The sequence below is a fragment of the Watersipora subatra genome, chromosome 6 (genome assembly GCF_963576615.1).
Source record: "Watersipora subatra chromosome 6, tzWatSuba1.1, whole genome shotgun sequence".
NCBI classification, from domain to species: domain Eukaryota; kingdom Metazoa; phylum Bryozoa; class Gymnolaemata; order Cheilostomatida; family Watersiporidae; genus Watersipora; species Watersipora subatra.
Genome location: NC_088713.1, coordinates 23,527,575 through 23,547,619, shown reverse-complemented (window position 1 = coordinate 23,547,619; position 20,045 = coordinate 23,527,575).

Sequence of the window (20,045 nt, the reverse complement as noted above, 5' to 3'; positions counted from 1 at the left end):
CATAGAGATATTCCACAAGAAAATCTGCTGCCGGTACCTTCAGCTTTACTTGCTCATCACCCATGTATACAGACAACTTGTGCACATAGCCAGAGACAGCATCAGAGAGCAAATAACTTTGATCCATATCTGTTAGATGGAATACACTGTCTGAAGTTGAGCCGTCCTTTCCATGCCAGCAAGCTTTCATCTATAGATAGAAATTTATCAGGCAGCAAAACAGAATATAACCAGTCGCATATCATGGCAAAAACATTTTTCAACTTGAACAATTTATTGCCAGCAGGGTCTTCAAAATTGTCAGTAAAAGGTAAACTTGCTTCTATTTTTCTTTCTACTTTCAATTTTATTAAAAATCCGCGTAGATGATGAAGGATTGTGGAACAGTAAGACAACAGAGTATGCTTTTTGAGAATACCTATATGCAAAACTAAACCAATAACTCGTCACATATACTTATCATCAACAGGCTCCGAAGCATCGCGATGTTTTTGAAAGCCATATTTATTCGTTTCGTTAAATATTACATTTATCATGGCCAATGTTATAAAAAGCTTCAAATAATAAAAAATACTTACCTGTTTAAGTATTCGAACTTATCTCCTGCCATGCTGTCATCAAAATGTAATTATTTTGGTTTTAAATTAGCTCCTCTTTGATATCCGTCATTATTCCCTGTTTCAACGCCGGCCGTTTCAATCCCACTTTTGCAATCCAATTCACTCTGGCAATCTTCTTTTTTACTTTCATCGTCTTCCCAACATTCTTCTGACTTGAAATCCTCTTCTTCACTTTCGAACCAGTCGATATCATCCACTAAACAAATTTTTTAGCCGAGCTCAAATAATCACAAACGTCCATGTTGATCAGCTTTCCATAAATAAAGATCAAATCTTTACAACGTGTTCTTTTTGCACATGCGTAAAATTTTATTAAAATTTATTATTTCTAGCCTCAAAACAGTAGTAATAAACTTACTGAAATTGCTCAAATTTTTAATTTTAATTTTTTGCGTTGTTTTTAAAATAAATACAACGTTTTAAAAAAGGTCTATCGAAAACGGTAAAAATGTCGGGTTTGTTGGTTTTGGTACGCTGAGACATTGCTCGTAAACCGACAAAGGTCGGTTTTGGTACGCAAAGGGTTAAAGCTGCTGATCGTAGAATGACAAACAAGACAGAATTTCAGCGTAATTTCCAAACTTCTTTGATTGCTTATTGCGGAATTGCCACCATGATAATATTTAGAACTCACTTCAATGCCCAATCTTTGATGATGGTTTTGAAAAACACAGAATTATGTAAAACACAGTCATTAAGCAACTAAAACTGATTTGTTTTAGAAAAAAGATAAAATAATTGCCATAGATTGCATCGCCAACAATTGTTACATGCAGGATTCAAAATAAAATACTTTGAAATCCGCATCAAGATGTTGTATAGAATAAAATTTATACTTTTCTCAGAGCCTTGCTCCTTGAGCCAACCCTCTTGCTGCTTGATGAACCGACCAATCACCTCAATCTGAATGCTGTCATATGGCTAGACATTTACCTGCAGAATTGGTAAAAGACCCTCATGATCGTCTCCCAGGGCCAGTCTTTCCTTGACAAGGTCTCCACTGACATTATTGACCTTGACATGCAAAATCTGTTTTTCTACAAGGGCAACTATGGTGGGTACCTGCATTATATTAGGAACTTAAGCTATATTCATGTTTCTCAGGGCCAATTTTTGTTAAACAGTTCTTATGGTTGGTGGAATTTGCTTAATTGATGCTGCGAGATTGGTGTAGTTCGCTTCATGGATGTATGTGTATGTATGTGTCTTGATATATATATATATATATATATATATATGTTATATATATATATTATATATATATATATATATATATATGCGATATACGATATGTGTGGTTGTGTAGCATTATTATTAGGACATATTTGGTTGTTTAGTGTTATTTTGGTTGTTCAGCATTATTATTAGTATATATGGGTCATGATCACAGAAACCATGTTTAAGTCGGGATTGTAAGATTTGGAGTTATCTACATTACCAGAAAGAGAAAATTATCTCTGTTATTTTGCAAAAAAAATTTTGATTCTAGCTTGAACACAGCAGATTTTATGGTCAATAAACTGAATGCGTGTTTACCATTAGTGCAAAAACATAGTTCCGAGAAAACTGGTGTTAAAGTTTGAGAAACGAAAACCAATGCCCAATTTTGTTTACATTTCGAAACGTCATAGCAACCAATATCAAGAGGTTGTGATATTCATCAAGATTTCTGCGTTTCTATTCAAAAAATTATGCTGAATTCAAAAATCTAAACAGATTTTAGCTGGTTGTCACAGAAATAGCTGTATATTTATAAGAAAATGTATTACTTAATTTTGTAAATATTTAAAACGGTTTGGCAGTACAGCGATAACGGGCACAGCCAAATCATCAGCAAAATCTTTAAAAAAGTAACAACAGTAACATATTGCACACTATCGGTCACTATGTACTTTGATCTTGAAAATTCGAATAATTATTCTTATAATTAAATCTGATAATAATCCTATAAAATCGAATAATTATTCTTATGATTAAATAATGTAATAATCTTTTAAGAATTGTTAGGAAATTATCATTGTAATTCCTTTTACTTTTACTGCTTTTGACATCAGTTGGAACACCAAAGTACAGATTATTAGTGTCCAAAATGTCAGAGTAATCTTTAAAATCGGCAAAAAAGAAACGATTATATTTATCGGACGCCATTTTTCAGTACTTCCTGTTTAGCTTAGCGACGGTTTTAAGAGGGTTTTTCCGAGGGTTGAAGAATTTTATTGGCTAAATTGACTTCAGATTCAGAAAGATCACTCCTTGATTGGTCCAGATGAACGTGTTAAAAAAAGCGTTACCAATATTATAAATTCAGTTGGTGGAACTTGAAAGTCGGATAACTCAACTTCGTGATTTGCGCCTTAACCATGGTTTCTGTGACCGCGACACATATTTGGTTGTTCAGCATTATTATTAGGATATATGTGGTTGTTTAGCATTATTATTAGGATATATTTGGTTGTGTAGCGTTATTATTAGGATATATTTGGTTGTTTAGCATTAATATTAGGATATTTCTTTCAGCATTATTATTAGGATATATTTGGTTGTTTAGCATTATTATTAGTATATATTTGGTTGTATACCATTTCATTAGGATATATGTGGTTGGTTAGCATTATTATTAGGATATTTCTCTTAGCATTATTATTAGGATATATGTGGTTGTTTAGCATTATTATTAGGATATATTTGGTTGTTTAGTGTTATTTTGGTTGTTCAGCATTATTATTAGTATATATTTGGTTGTTCAGCATTATTATTAGGATATATGTGGTTGTTTAGCCATATTATTAGGATATATTTGGTTGTGTTGCATTATTATTAGGTTATATTTGGTTGTTTAGCATTAATATTAGGATATTTCTCTCAGCATTATTATTGGGATATATTTGGTTGTTTAGCATTATTATTAGTATATATTTGGTTGTATACCATTTCATTAGGATATATGTGATTGGTTAGCATTATTATTAGGATATTTCTCTTAGCATTATTATCAGGATATATGGGACCGAGCAAAAGTGTTCGAATTATCAGAGCGTTCAAGTTATCAGAGCACTCTCACAAGTCCATATATTTACTTATTTATTAGTAGATACATGTACATATACAAACCTTAATATAAATCAAAAGCACAAATGGCTTGTTTCAAATTAAATGCTTCTAATGTAAAGTTTAAAACGTTTTCATGAAAAAGTATAGAGATTTTTCTATCACTTGAGATTGGTTTGTTGTTTGAGGTGATGTTATTGCCAGGACGTTTTTCAGATTGACATTGGCAAAACTTGATCGTTGTTGAAATGCTCAAAAGAAAAGACATTTTTTTTCTTTTGGGGTTTTACCCGCGATCAATTTTGCCGTTTTTTTTTTAAGTTTATGCAGATTACCTTACTTTACCTGGGATTCGTTAAGAGCAACACTCCGAGGCAGTTCAATTAGAAGTTTTACGAGGTTTTACGGTACATTCTATATCACTCACGCTTTTTTAATAGATACTTATTGAATGTACACACGTATTCTGTGTTTAGGTCAAACGATGAATAGTTTTTTGTAGCTCAGACAACGTGTACGTTTAATTACAACAATTTTTAAGACGTTTTAAACATTTAACATTCCGACGTTGATTCAACACGGAATCAACGTCGGAAAACTATTCATCACGGGCTAGCCGGGTCACGCACTCAAGGATTTTTGCCACGCACATACAAAACAACATGCGATTTTTGTGTTGTATGTGCGTGGCAATAATCCTTGCGCGCATGACCCGGCTAGCTCGTGCTATTCATCGTATCGCAGTATAAATCAAATTTCACCAAACTTTTAGAAAAGTCGTTGACAAAAATATTTTGCCGATGGTGGTAATAACGACGCTTATGAATTACGAAAGGATGAAGTTTACCTCTATGGCTTTGAATAAAGTGATTTTCTAAAGCGATAACAACCGTTTCGGAAGCCGTTGGGCAAAATAACAGTTCGAATTAACAGTGTTTAGTTCGAGTTATCTATAGCAATTTATCATTACGTGGGAACGCACCAAAGGAAATGTTCGAATTAACCATGTGTTCGAGCTATCCGTGACGAGTTATCCATGTTTGACTGTATTTTGTTGTGTAGCATTATTATTAGGATATATGTGGTTGTTTAGCACTATTATTAGGATATATGTGGTTCTTTAGCATTATTATTAGGATATATTTGGTTGTTTAGCATTATTATTAGAATATATGTGGTTGTTTAGCATTATTATTAGGATATATGTGGTTGTCTAGCATTATTATTAGGATATATGTGGTCGTTTAGCATTATTATTAGAATATATTGTATATTCTATACAATGTATGTAGTTGTGTAGCGTTATTATTATTAGGGTAAATGTGGTTGTTCAGCATTATTGTTAGGATATATGTGGTTTTTTAGCATTATTATTAGGATATATGTGGTTGTGTAGCATTATTATTGGGATATATTTGGTTGTGTAGCATTAGTATTAGGATATATGTTGTTGTGTATTATCATTAGGATGTATGTTGTGTAGCGTCATTCAAAAAGATGTTCAAACAGGAAAGGAAGCAGCAGATAATGGATTATGATAAGCAGGAGAAAAGACTGAGAGAAATAAAGGCGAGTGGGAAATCTTCAAAGGATGCTGTAAGTTGTCTTTCCTCTGTTTGCCTGAGGATTTTATCTTCGTTAGGTATAGGGTTGAAAGTACTGCCTCAGAGGAGATCGATATTTGGGGGATTTTGGTTCCATTCTACAGTAGACCTCATTAGATGTTCTCTTGGACTGCAAAATTTCCTACTACTGGAACTAGTTTACTAGACTGTCGGACCCTGTCATCAGCAGCAAAGTCCTGCTGCTAAACTGTCATGGCAATTCTATAAGGCTACACTCAAGTTGCTATGCCTATCATGCAAGGTTGAAAGTTTCAAAAACTCTCTATTGGGGAATGGAGTAGCATATCCATAAACTTGGAGTTGTCTTCCAACTGCCATATCTTAGGATGTGCAACAGGCATTTCAATTTTTCTTATCAAGGGCATATGCATCAATCTAACGTTGCAGCATACACCCTACGCCTTTGTTATAAGGCATGCGTTGTCTGTAGTACTTTAAAAAAACAATAAAATATTTCTAAAATGTGTTATTGCATCACGACACATGCGCATATACACGGACCCTAACTGGCTCGGCTTTCACGTATCTTTGTGCACTTCAATAAAGGCTGAAACTTCCGGAGTGTTCTTAAATTAGTGAGGGATATGCAAGGTGTAAACACAAGTTACACAAATCAGTCGTCTCTCAAACAACAGTTGCGGTTCAATTGGTTTCACCTAAGATTATCTCTCCAACTAAGATGACAATAGAGTTTTATCAAATAGCTAATTATATGTCGAGAGACGCTTTCTACTCTAACAGATAAACGGAAACCACTAGCAGAAAATGGAACTGCTTATCAAACATTTTAAATACTGATTTTGTAAATTTAATCTGTTCGATAGCTATAGTATTGTTTTAGTATAGTATAGTCTCCCTTGCTATAGTATTGTTCCAGAGGCATCCTGATGGTTTAAAACTCCTGGCCTCCAAACACAGGTTTGGGTTCAATTCCTAAAAAAGCCACTGACAGTGACAGGAATGTCATCAAACCTTAAATTACTCTCTACCATGGGCATGTCTCCAGTCATTGAGGTTCCCTTTACACTAGACTCAGACATGTACAGTCAAGATCACAGAGACATTGTTTGTACAATAATGCTTTTATAAACATGCGCAGCCTCTGCTTACGGTAAGCTAAGCAGACATCATATCCGATCTTTTAGGGACTGCTTACTCATCCATGAAATACCTTATTTGACATAAAACAATGGAAACATTTAAAAAAATGCATTGTATAAAATTAATCTGATCGAGATCTTGGAAATTCTGTCATACTTATAACTTGTGGTAAAATATATACTTTTTGTTTTGTCGTTCTTCGGTATAAACTAGAATGCAGCTGTCATGATCAGTTTATGTAAAATTGAATATAAAAGGTGTCGTTGGTTCAGACTCCCTTTTGTGACTCTGAGATACAAGAGTGCAGCTGAGCTGGTCAGAGTTAGCAGGGTAAAGTCAGCCACTGCTTGGGTCCCTGCGTTACATTTATGACATGTACAGTAGCGGTGCAATGATCCATCAATCATCCAGCATTCTTCTTTGCCTGTGTATCCGATGGCGATAGACAGGTCCTCTTTCTTCAGGCACCTCCTCAATCCTGTTTAAAGTTGTCATTCTGTTAACTAGTATTTATCACTGTTTCCATGATGCAGTTAATGTGCAAGTTTGTGTCATCTACAAGATGAAACCGGCAAAAGTCCACAAGTCAAGTGATTTCCGTTAAGCTTAATTTTTTTCAGGCCTGCGAAAAATAGAAATGACGCCGGTGATTGGTGCTCAAGAAAACGTCATGCAGAAATTAGTCATTCCTGTTTCAAAAGAACAATACAGAAGTGTGCAGCTATGACCTCTGATGTAAAATTCTGTATCTTTTTATCAATGGGCTTGAGTTAATCCACATCATGCAAACATCCCACTGAATTGCTCACCGCGAGATAACTTGCAAGCGCGCACAATTCCAAATTCTCATACTCGTCACAATAGAAACAGTGTATCTTGCAAACTTATCAGATATGTTATAATTAGAATGGGGCAATTCAATGGTGTTCCAAAGCCTCTCATAACTCTTTGTTAGTTTTAACTATTGTAGTACCCTTAGGGTAAGAGATAATGATTGTTAATGGAAATATTTCATCTTCATAAAATAGATCTCTTTCCATTGAAAATGTATTTTAAATGGAAAATACCTCTCGCCCAGAGGTTGAACTCTATAGAGTATGGTACATAAATAACATAATGTTACGTTTTATTGTAGATCATCAATACTAGATAGGTATTTGTTACTGTGAGCATAGGTAGTGAATTACAACCATTGAAATCAAATTTTTCATCATAATATCCTTTCCATCATTTTTTCATTGTAGTACCCAAAATATCATTCTTTGGGTAGTTTTCAGAGGGTGGGAACATTGATTTCTACTAAGTTATTTTATGTAAGAAAAATCGATTTGAGATGCGAATAAATTATCATGAGCTTGGTTCCGGATCACATTTTCTTAAGCCATTAAGGTATTACGGTTTTCGTTTTGTCTAAGGCTCTTACTCTGATAATTACAGTGTCGATATCTTATCATTGAACTTATTGTGTGTATAACTCCCAAGTTTATGACTTTAACCAGGCTTTCAATTTAAAACTGATGTTTTTCAAAAATTGTGAATCGAATTTAAACCAGTTTTAACTACCAAACTCACTTTGTATGGCTCCACACTCTTATAGCACGCTGCACAGTTATCCATCAAGTAATTTCTGTTGTTTGACCTTTGTTTTGCAGCCTTCGACCTGGTTCCACTCACAGGAGTAACAGGATATAGGCTGTCTTAATCCTCTCACTGCTGTCAGTGTGACTAGTAGCACTACTAGCAGTCTTGTCATGCTGTCCTGACTAGAATGTGATGAATTGGATTAGCCTGGTAAGCCTGTTCACCCAGCTTAACTATCACCGTTTCTATCATCGTGATGACTCGGATTTGAAATTGTGCGCACTTGGAGGTACCTTGCAATAAGTGTTACAATGGCCGTGCAGATTAACATCAGCGCTTTGTTAAACAAGATAAAGAGTTTCACACCAGAGGCTCATAGCAGCAACTCATGTCTCATTCAGCAGCCAGCTTTCAAATAGGAATAACTGAAATATGGAAAATGTCTAACATGGAATTGCTTGCACAGCGATTTATTTTGCATCGTCCACATTTGATGTTTTTATCTTGTGCAATCATGAAACATTTGATAGAAATTTGTATGTATAAATATTCAATTATGCGAGATAGCATGCTTCTCGGCAGCGGCCTTGTGTTTGCTTAGTAACTGCACAGTTAGAAATGTTGTAAATAAACACTGTTATGTTGTGTTCTGTTGAATCATCAACAGCACACGTTACATGTTACAACAGCACAGGTCTACAGTGGACAAGGTCTGCTGCATACTATTTTTAAAGCACATAAATTACATAATTTTTTTATTATGTATTTCAATACATCAGAGTCCTGACTTTTGAATAATATAATAATAATATAATATAATAATAAATATAATAATATCTATAAGAATAATATATATTCAATACACAAAGAATAATATGAAGGGTGTCAAAAGTTTGTCCTGCAAAAAGAAAACACTTGGTTCAGGTTCTTAAAAGTGATGTCACAATTATTATTTAGCTTTAGGTCATCAATCCCTTTTGTTGCGATTGAGGCTGTGCTTTTCTGTGACAATCGGTGTTCTTAAACCCAGAGAGCGCTACTAATACACTAGCATTTTAGATGATCAACAATGCCTGGGATCGTGCTAACTCCCGACCAATGCAAACATATGTTCTCGGTTAATAGATTTTGGGTGATTGTTAGAGTTTGCTTTTTTCATCCTTTTGTTCATTTTAAACGTAGTAATTATTATCACATCGTTTTACATGATGGCATTGTTTGTTCCATACAGAAATGTAGAGGAAATTGACCCCGAGCTGCTTGTGTTGCAAGAGGTGGTTGAAGAGAGACAAAGAGTAAGTGAACTTGATTAATAACTAATTAGTAATTAAATATAAAAAAAGAATACAATAATTGAAATATTTATATTCTATTATTATATATTCAAATAAATTATGTGGTAAATAGAATACAGGTGTATTGGACAGTGAAATTAATCACTTCGGGTATGATACTAGCTTATAGGCAAATTAAGCTATTTACAGTAGGCTTCTCTAATCTAAATAATCCCAGAGTGCAGTGAGTCAACCCCAACAGTTGATTTAATTCAATTGACTTCTACAACAAAAAGAAACAAAAACAGAAATGACCACTAACAACATACCTGGTTGTTACCCACGCATGGCTGTTCACCCTCTAATCAATAAAATTACTAACCATCATTTATTGATCTTAGGTGATTGAGGCTGTGGACATTGTGCGTTGATGCCCACTGGAGCCCAGAATGTATGCTGTCAAGAACATGCTGCAGCATCAGAGAAGATTTTGACTGGAGACAGGTTAGTGCCAATTCAATGGTTATCACTAGTATTGAAACAGAATGGTTGCTATTGGCTATACCCCGGCAGGACCGTGACTCTTGTATGCGGGGATTGACATGTTTTGTTGTTTTATCACTTTAGATGCATAACAATGAACCCTTGGATGGAACAACTACTACAGGAGGCACCTCTAGAAATGTCTAGGAAGCAGTACCTGGTATATCATGGTACGTAGTTATTATAATTGTTGCCTCTCAATTCCACTGATTTGATATAATAGCAGTGATTTATTAACAGTTTGTAAACACATTTATTACTAATTATATTTTATTTCTAGATGGCAAATATGCTCTTACTGGGGAACCAGTGGCATAAGGGCTTAAGAGGAGGTTCTTTGGCTATCGAAACCTTGTGTTCTGGCTATATCCTGGACTTTAAGAAATGAGAAGCATCTGCTTCCAGCTTGCATATAGCACTATGTCCATTTAATATTTCCAAACACTGATAATAAGTTACTTTATAGCAAATATCATGAATGAATAGATTGATACTGTTGGGCATATACTGATTGCCTTATAAATAAATTCATCACATAGCTTTTTAATCTTCTAACTTTAAAAACATAAATAAAATACAACCGGAAAGTAAAACATCAATTATTTTCCCGCTCAGCAGTTGTCTAGTTTGAAGCCTCTGTGTTGGTGACAGTCTTATTCTTGGTAGTCGTCTTCTTCTTTGTTGGTGCTGGAGCTTGACCCTTGAAAACAATAACACTATTTAACAACTGTGTGCTACACCCTTGCCAAACCATCACATGTGCAACCTGTCAAGTAGGCATCCTTTCAGCATGCTGTTTGGGCTCTTGTTAGCATTAGTTTATATTATTTCTTGTCTTTGGAGAGAGGATGGCAAAACTAAGGATAATATTCAAGTTATGAAGCTATTAATAGGATTGCTTTGTATACGACAGGAATTTCTACCCGCCTTTTGTCAACTTCAGATGTGGGCTCTTGTGAAAGTAGTTGCTGTTGTAGTAGTATTATTATCTGAAAATTCTGTATTGCTTTCCATGTTGCTTTCTAAATATGATTATGCTTCAATAAATATACTCTCATTGATAAACTGTCAACCTGCAGTGGCGTGGCTCCAGGACTATATGTAATTCGCATTCTCGCGAGATCACATAATGCTTGAAATTAATTAGCTTCAGTCGTGCCCCTCAACATCACAATAAAAATATATGGCTAGTGCATAATATCATTGAAAAAACATAATATATGGTGCTTGGAATTTGAGCTAATTACCAAAGAAATAGTCTGTACATGGAGACTTGATGACACTGATCCCTTTTTCATCTTCATCGGTTTTCATGAGTTGTCCTACCTTCACCTGCCTCTAGCGTCATTATGGTAGTTGATAAATAAGTGGTAAGAGCATACAACACCGAATATGAAAATTGTGACGTAATAATTTACGACCTACAACATTGAGCATTTCTGCAGTAGAGCTCTGGGGAAATCCTATAAACACCAACCAATGTCTGTTTCAACATGTCAAACAATGGCTCATTTGGAAGCCAAGATATTGAAGAACCTGAATAAGCTGAAACAGTACTGATATAACTGATGAGCTTTAAGTTAATTTGACACTTGGTTTAGTTTAGAATATATGTTCTTACAGACAGTACAACTTGCTCCATATGGCATCCGTTGATAATCAGCTTTGAGAATCGAGTTTGAAGACTATCAGGCAACACAAAATCTCAAGAACAAAGAATGCTTAAGCAGTTCTTATTAAATTTTTCGAGTTGTTATCCCTTTCACTTGACAAACTGAAGACATATGATGTGGTAAGTTCTCACATGTTCTCAGTATGTTTTTAAATAACTACCGCCATGTTCCAATCTGCACTTTGTAATAACCACACATTCTTTAGTCTAATAAAAGTAGTCACTTACAGAGTATTTCTATCATAGCAGTTATTATAGCAGCTGAGGCTTTTGTTCATTTTGAAATTACAAATTAGTTTTCAATCGGAGATTTGTTATTGTGCTGTGCAAGTTGTTTTAAAAAAGTTATCAAGTACTAAGTGATTAGTTTTATATATAAGTTTTTCTTATCTAAAGTTTCAACTTAATGAAAAGGCAGTCTCTACTTTAACAAAGCGCCTGAGGTTTGACTGTTTAAAATTACGTCTACTTTGTGCACATCTATACAAATTAATTTAGAACATGCCACAGAAGGCAACTCTATTATAAATCAACTATTACCGTCAGGTCTGTTGGTACTAGACCAGTAAACCATCATAACAATGTGACAAGTGGCTGTCATGTCAACTCATCAAGGCTAATTTTATTAATAACTAGTTATGCAAAGGCAGTCAATTAGTGCAGGTAATAGTGTGCTGGGCAATCAAGCTGAAAGTTACGTGTTCAATTTCTGTTGAAAGCATTTCTTTTCGATAACATTTCAGCAAGACTTCAAACATATAGCCGCACAAACAAACCTGCCTCTTATTATAGTAAAGATTATGGAATACACATTCATGTAGATATATGCCTCTTTGCCTCAAAAATAGGAGAGTCTAGGGCACTGGTGAACCCACTTTTCAGGCCGGCGGCAACCTTGACTTTTAACATTTGACAGTTGGGGCAGGTCAGCACAAGATACGATACAAATAAAAGACTGTATTTATTAACGGCTCTTATGAAACAAATAGAAAATAGTATTAAATATATTCAACAATTTTGTATGAAAGCTCTTTGCACATTCTTTTGATTTTGCTACATTTTGTAGGGAAATCTGGCTGTCTAGGTGCAATAAGAGGAAAACTATAAAAGTAGATTGAGAGGCTGCTTGCTCCAACCCAGCGCACTACTGTGAACTTCCATTGGTAAAATGACCTTGTAGTGCTCTGCTGAACTGGGGCAATGGCAGCTGTGTTGAGCTCATCTACTGTCGTTGCAAGGGAAACTCTAACAACCGGTTTTATTAAAACTTAACAGCTACAGCTCCATGAGATAGTTTAGGAGGCTATATGCATTGTCTACAGGTTAAAATTAACTTTCACTTTATCAAGCAAAAAACTATCAACTCTTTGCGAAGACCACCCACCGTGTAGTGCGGCTCGCTACACCTTTTGTATATGGCCAAGAGTCACATGGTACGGCTTTAGTAGACTCTGTGTAAAGTGTTACTGATTAGTGAGTAGTTGGTTAATTAATTAGCATATTGTGTCTGTAATTAAACAAATGTAAACTACTATCTACATGTGTTGAGCCAATACAAAATGTGTTTACAACCCATCCTGCTTTCAGTTTCTTTTGGTAAAGACCTAATTTTTTATAACAATTTCTTCTTAACGATGCCCAGTTGTGTCAGACACATTACAGTTAGAGATGTTTCACTGATTCTACATCTATGAGATGTTTATGTTGTATCCATGTTATTTATGGGGTCTCTATTGAACATTACTATTACTGAAATTGATTATTTTTAGCATTAAAAATAATGCCTTGAGCTATATAGATATTGATAACTCATATAATATCGTATCGGACGTGCTCACGGAAATTGTGAAAAATAGCTGAAAAAGGTTAGAGCTCATTCTGCAACACAGTTGTGATTAAATCGGTATCAAAAAATAAATAATTAAGTTTAGTAGCAAAAAAGTTAATTATGAAATATTAACTATAATAAGTGCAGGGTATGTCTGAAGTCAAGGGAGAGTTTACGATAAAATATTGCACTGCACAGGATTCGAACCTGTGACATTCAGCTTAGTAGGCAGACACTGTATTACCTGCCTCAATTTACCCTCTTTATCTGTGCTCTATCATAATACTGTATTATCTGTTACCATATCTGGATATCCTTGAATATGAATATCTACTAGTAAATACTCTAGTAGATAATGTAGATACTCTAGCATATACTAGTAGATATTCATATTATATATAGGTGTTTCATGTGTTCATGTTATCATAGCAAGTTAACAGCTGAGACTTTATTCACTTTATTATAACAAATTAGCTTCATAGGTCATTATTAGGTTCTAAATTATGAACAAAGGGCTTTAGTTTTTATTTTCTAGTAATTGTCTTCACAAGTTATATTATTCTTTTTATTGCATTCAGAGTTTTGTTATAAAAATATGTTCTAAAAAATAATTTGAAAATTTAATGAAGTAGTAAGTTATTTGAGCTCATTTTTATTAATATATTTTATTTATTTTATTTATTTAAAGTTTTGATGCATTGGAAAACCATTTTCCACTTTAACAAATTGTCCACGGGTTGACTTATGATTTCTACAATGCGCACATCTATGCAAATCAATTTAAAACCAGCGACAGAAGGCAAGTCCTACTAACCAACTTTTACCATCAAACCTGTCGGTACTAAAACAGTGAACCATCCTAGCAATGTGACTACTGGTTGTCATATGGGATCATTAAGGCTAATTTTATAAATAACTAGTTTTGCTAAGGCAGTCAATGGTGCAAATAATTGAGCGCTGGGCAGCCATGCTCAAGGGTGTGAGTTCAAATCCTGTTGAAAGCATTTCTTTATTTATAACATGCCAGCAAGACTTCAGACATACAGACACACAAGTGAACCCGGCTCATATTATAGCAAAGATTATGGAATACACATTCATGTAGATATACTTTACCAGCAGGAATGAATGGCCGCTGTCTTAAAAATATGATTCTTCAGCGCAACGGTTGGTAAACTTTTTCAACCAGTGGGCCACCTTGACTTTCCAATTTTGACAGTCGGACAGGGTCAACACAAGATATGATAATTAGATAATTTACTAAGTTATGTAATAATAAGCCATCAAATGTTGCGAAGATAAAGTCAAAAATTTTTTGAAGTTACCTGTAAGTACATCATGGTGTTCCCAAAACACATCCCAACCAAATGAAAAATAATGAGGGTATGAATAGCTGAAGTTATTTCCTCGATAGTCGATGCCTATAGATTTATTTTGTGCATATCTTGTAAAGCTTTTGCTCTCTGTCCTTATCTCTTTGCTGGCTGAGAGCTCTCGTAGAACTTAAATTATCAACTTACTGTATTTAGACACAAGGAGTAACAATAAATAATATGAAGTATTAGCTACAGATTTTTATTAAAAAACAGGAAGTAAAGAGTGACATGCAGTCTCTAATAACATTGAAAGATTTTGCCCACAATATTCACCATTGAGATACCCTCAGCTAGTTTCATTTTATAATAGTTTATTATTTATTCTAATTTACCAGCTCTTCACTGATACTTACTAATTATTAACAGTAAAATTTACTAGTAGATATATTTTAGTAAATTGAAATTAAAGTGTAGACCCTGAAGATTTCATCCTAACAATAATTCGCTGCCGGAAAATTTTTTGTTTTCACCCAACCGATTATCACAAAAAAATTAACCTAAATCTTGACTGGTCAATAAATATCGCAAAACTATTTTTGGCTAATTGAAAATGTTTAAAAAGAGGTGAAATGGGCTTGTCCATAAATTCAGTAAAAAATGGACCAATTTTGAAAATGTTATCTGTTGTTACAGACTCTGTCTGTTTTGTTCAAATTATTCTGACGGCTCAGAAAATATATAACTCATAATTGTATTGCGTATACTTTAGTTGTACCAAGCAATAGAAGTTAGGGGTTATTAAAGCGCTCTGGAGATTTTGTTTTCTTGGTAATATTTTATTTGCTAATATTAAGCAAATTAAAGGTGCCAACTGACTACAAATTATTTTATTCTACGTGTTACACTGTTCCAGATTATGGGAAACAGAAAAAATCAAAATATGTAAGTCGTCTATCTATAGTTAACTTACACAACTAGTAGCTTTTTAACTGTCACACGGCTAACCAAAAACATTGACAAATTACGCTAGCACCCATACTGTTCAAGTCTCAGAATTTTTATTTTAAGTTATCTTAGCATTTACCATGAAGGCTCCACAGAATGATTTTTAGGCTTCTAAGTTCAAAAGAATGGCTGTGGGATGGTTAGCTCTGTGACAGGTTAGTCGCGTGACACCCCCTTGGTTGGCGTTCAGTTGCCTTCATAATTCAATTAAATCACATAATTAAACCTTGTTTGTGGCTAGTTAGCAAACAGCACTGATCCTTATGAGATTTCTATTCAATTCATTGTCTATAAAAATAAAAGGTCTGGTAATAGATTTTCAAGATCTGAACCGAAAAATTAATACACTACTGGAAGACTGGCTAACCAGCTCAAAATTGGTCAATTGATGATCAAAAGAGGTTTTATGAGTTGTGTAAAACGTTGCGTCGTTACATGAAGACACAGTGCATGTGCTAACAATCAGTATAACTTTGTTCATCATGAGACGCAGTCGACCCATGACCAATGCTGAAAAAGTGAAAGCTCACAAAGAGCATATAAAGGAGGATCCTGAAAAGTATGAAGATTTTAAAAGAAAGAAAGCAGAACAATCAAAGATTTCTAGACAGAAGAGAATTTTTGATATGACTGAGGAAGAAGTGGAGCTACAAAGAGCTAACAACAGAGAACGAAAGCAAAAGCAGAGGGACCTGAAATGTAAAACTATGACAGTTAAACTTACACCAGGTATGTTTTGATGGTGACAGCAAAAATAGAAACCTGGGAGAGTGTGGTAGCAAGTTAGTAACAAATCTCACAGGGATAATGTTTGGAGATTTGCAAACTGGAGTTGACTGTTCTATGGTGGTTGGTGCATTATTTGGAAAATATTTTTGATCATTGATTAATTTACATTTCAGGTCCTTCTCCCTTTGGCTCTGCATAGTCTGCTGGAATGGCATTCAGGAAAGCAGAAGCAGCTCTACCAAAAAGTCCCAGATAGTATGCTCATGTACTCAGATGTCTCATTGATCAGTACGCTCCAGATGAGCCAAGCACAAGTGGCTCTTGCTCAAGAGGGCGGGAAGTACTTGGAAATGATATCATCAAAAAGGTCACTGACTTCTATGAGAATGATGACATCACTAGGATGGCGCCAGGAAAAAAAGATTCTATCAAGGTCAATGGTGAGCTGGTCCAGAAACCCCATCTGTACAACAACATCAGTGAGATGTACGAGCTTCACAGAGCTGACAACCCCGACGATGTAGTCAGTCGGAGTAAGTTTGCAGCTCTTAGACCCACTCATGTGCTGCCATTCAACAAGGTTCCACACACTGTCTGTGTCTGTGCCGTCCATGAAAACTTTTGATTTCTTGTTGAGGCTCTTAAAAGAACAGGAAACGACTTGCCAAGCACTGGAAGAGAACTGATTGACTCATGTGTATGCAGTAGAAAAACCCCATCTGTATAATGATTGAAGGCACTTCATGTGTTGGTTGCAAGGGACCTGAAAAAGTCTACAACACCTCAAGCTTTGCAGAGATGGCACAACTTCAATGGTACAGCTGGTCAACAGTTGCAGGGAGAAGCTTAAAGACTCAACAGAATGGCACAGCAGGAGAAGCAATGAATGCACGCCGACAGCAATGGAAGGCCTATCTCAACCACTGCTGCTATAAAGATCACCAGTTCGAGCACTTTAACCAGAAAAGATCCAGCTTGGCTGATGATGACTGCATCATTCCAATGAATTTCTCTGAGAACTACCAAACTAGCTATCAAGATAAAATACAATCAGCTCACTTCACCTACAAACAAGTCACCATTTTCACTTGCTGTGTTTGGTTCGAAAGAAGTGTGAAATCTTATGCTGTGGTTTTTGACTACCTTCAACATGACAAGTACGCTGTGTTCACTTTCCTCGAGGCATTGATCTCTAAAGTAAAGCAGCAAAGTCCACGAGTTTCTTCACTCTATTTGTTCTCTGATGGCACTGCACCACAGTTCAAACAAAGATTCATACTCTCCAACCTCACTCACATCAAGCAGTCCAATGACCTCACCCATGTTGAGTAGAACATTTTTGCTACCTCTCATGGCAAATGAGCAGTCGATGGTGTTGGTGGTAGTCTGAAGAGGCAGGTCTGGAGACTGGTGAAAACTAGAAGAGAGACAGTAGATGATGCGGCATCATTCTGTAGAGTTGCAAAAGCCCACTCCAACATAGAGATATTGGAAATAAATACTGCTGAGATCAAAAGTAACAAAGACTTCCTTCACCAGCACTGGGAGAACGTCAAAGGGCTACCAGCCTTGCAGAAAAGACATCATGTTATGGCTTGCGGTAATGAATCAGTGAGATTCTCCACCGCTGCTAGAATGGACACAAAGCGTCATCTGTTCAGAGCTGACAGCAGACAAAGAGGCCACATGATTGATGAAGACATTGTTGATGACCTTTGATTGTGTAGAACACTAGTGTTATCGGCTATCTTATAAGTATCATAAATATAACTAGAGTATTGTGCCTTTTTTCTCTATATTTTGCACGGAGTATCACAGAAGTCACACAGTTAATTTTTAAAAGTCACATGGCTAACTGTTTTTAATTGAATTAATTTGAGAATCAAAACTGTTTGATCAAAACTAAAAATGGACTTATCTTTATGAACACCTAATTGATGGTAAATTAGCAGTGATTTTACGATAGGGTGTTTCAATTCACAGAAATATTACATCAAACACAATGGCTCCTTTTAAGCAGAATTCTCTGGATCACGCGACTAACCTCTAATTACACATGGTATCTCTTTGATTTAACAATTGGCCTAAATCCAACTTAACAAAGCTCAAGATGACCTCGAAAACTAAGTAAAATTGTTCAAAAATTATAAAATCAGAATATTTTAAACGAATTTATTGCTAGGAAACTCATGCAAAAGTCAATCGACTAATTATAGACAAGCCCAAATGTAGTTTGAATTTTTTCAACTTGCAGAGTATTGTATGATTGAGACAATCAATTGAATTTAGATTGAGTGTGATTGCATCTTCTGAGACAGTACAAGCTCGCAGCTGCCATATAAACGATGAAAAATGAGCCATGCACATTTTAACCGCGATCAAATTTTGTCAATTTTAATCATGAAATATCCTGGCAGTCAGATCACTTAAAACATCAACAACAATTCAAATGAACGATTCCATTGCTTTTAGATGAAAACCCCTAAAATTTTGTCCAAGTTCATCTCTGATTTTTAACACTAATGAAAATGTCTTTGGTTGCTATATCTAAAACACGAGCTGACAACTCCCGTTAAATCAAACCTTGTCAGAAATTATTTAATGTTTTTTTTTATTTGTAGACCAAAGCCGCGTGTGAAGAGGCCTGCCCATCTACAGTTATTACTAAAATATATGTACCTGTTGAGACTTGTCAGCTGTCACTGGTGGCAAGACTGTGCAGGGATAACTTAAGATCATGGAGAATATAGACAGTGAATATGTTGTATCTATATACTGAGGTTGTGAAGGGAATGAAAATAGATTCTAGTGTTTAAAGTGATTGAAATGAGAGCTGTTTAGTATTGTAAACAGTTCAATATTTACTATAATAAGAGTTGTCTCTGTCTGTTCAAAGCCATGCTGAGAGCATTACGAAAAAGGATTCCTCACATGACATTAGAAACTAGATATTTGACTCCTCAACTAAGATTGCTATCATCTGTGTCACTCAACCAATTGGTTGTATTCTGGAATAATTGTACACATACTTATTACATGTGACAACCTCTCATGGTGCATGGGACTGCCGATGTACCAGTTTGTGACCATTGTTTCATGCCTGTTTCTGATTTTGAGGCGAGTACCAAAAAATCATACTTCATAGTAATCCCCTTGTAGTATGAACAATAATGCATTTGTCTCCCTTATTACATTGTTTTGTTAATTGCTGTAAATTGATTGAGCTGGTTCAAACAATGCTAACAGAAGATGGTCATGAGGATGTTAAATCTACTTACTGTGAGATTTAGTGGTAGAAAGGAGGTGATTCGGTACGTACGTATGTACTTATGTTCATGAGCTGTAAGAGATTGTCATGTGTAATAATTAGGTGCACCAATATTCTTAAATGTGGAAAGGTGGTTGATTCGTGCAGATGGTAGTAGTCTGAACCTCTAAGTTTGATTCACTCGCTGCTGATTCTCTATCTTGTCTCTCATCGATAGCTGCAAGCTTATGGGCTACTACATAATGAGCAATGTTTACGCTTGCTTCTATAATCATTGCTAAGCATTTGCATTTGGTGAGTCCAACTTTTAAATTTTACATAGTTTAAATACTCCCCTTGCTGAACTTGGAGATGAGTTAGTCATTTATTCAAAATGAAATGGTTGGACATTAAATTTAATATTGAGGTTTTCTTAACCACTTTTTATTCATAACT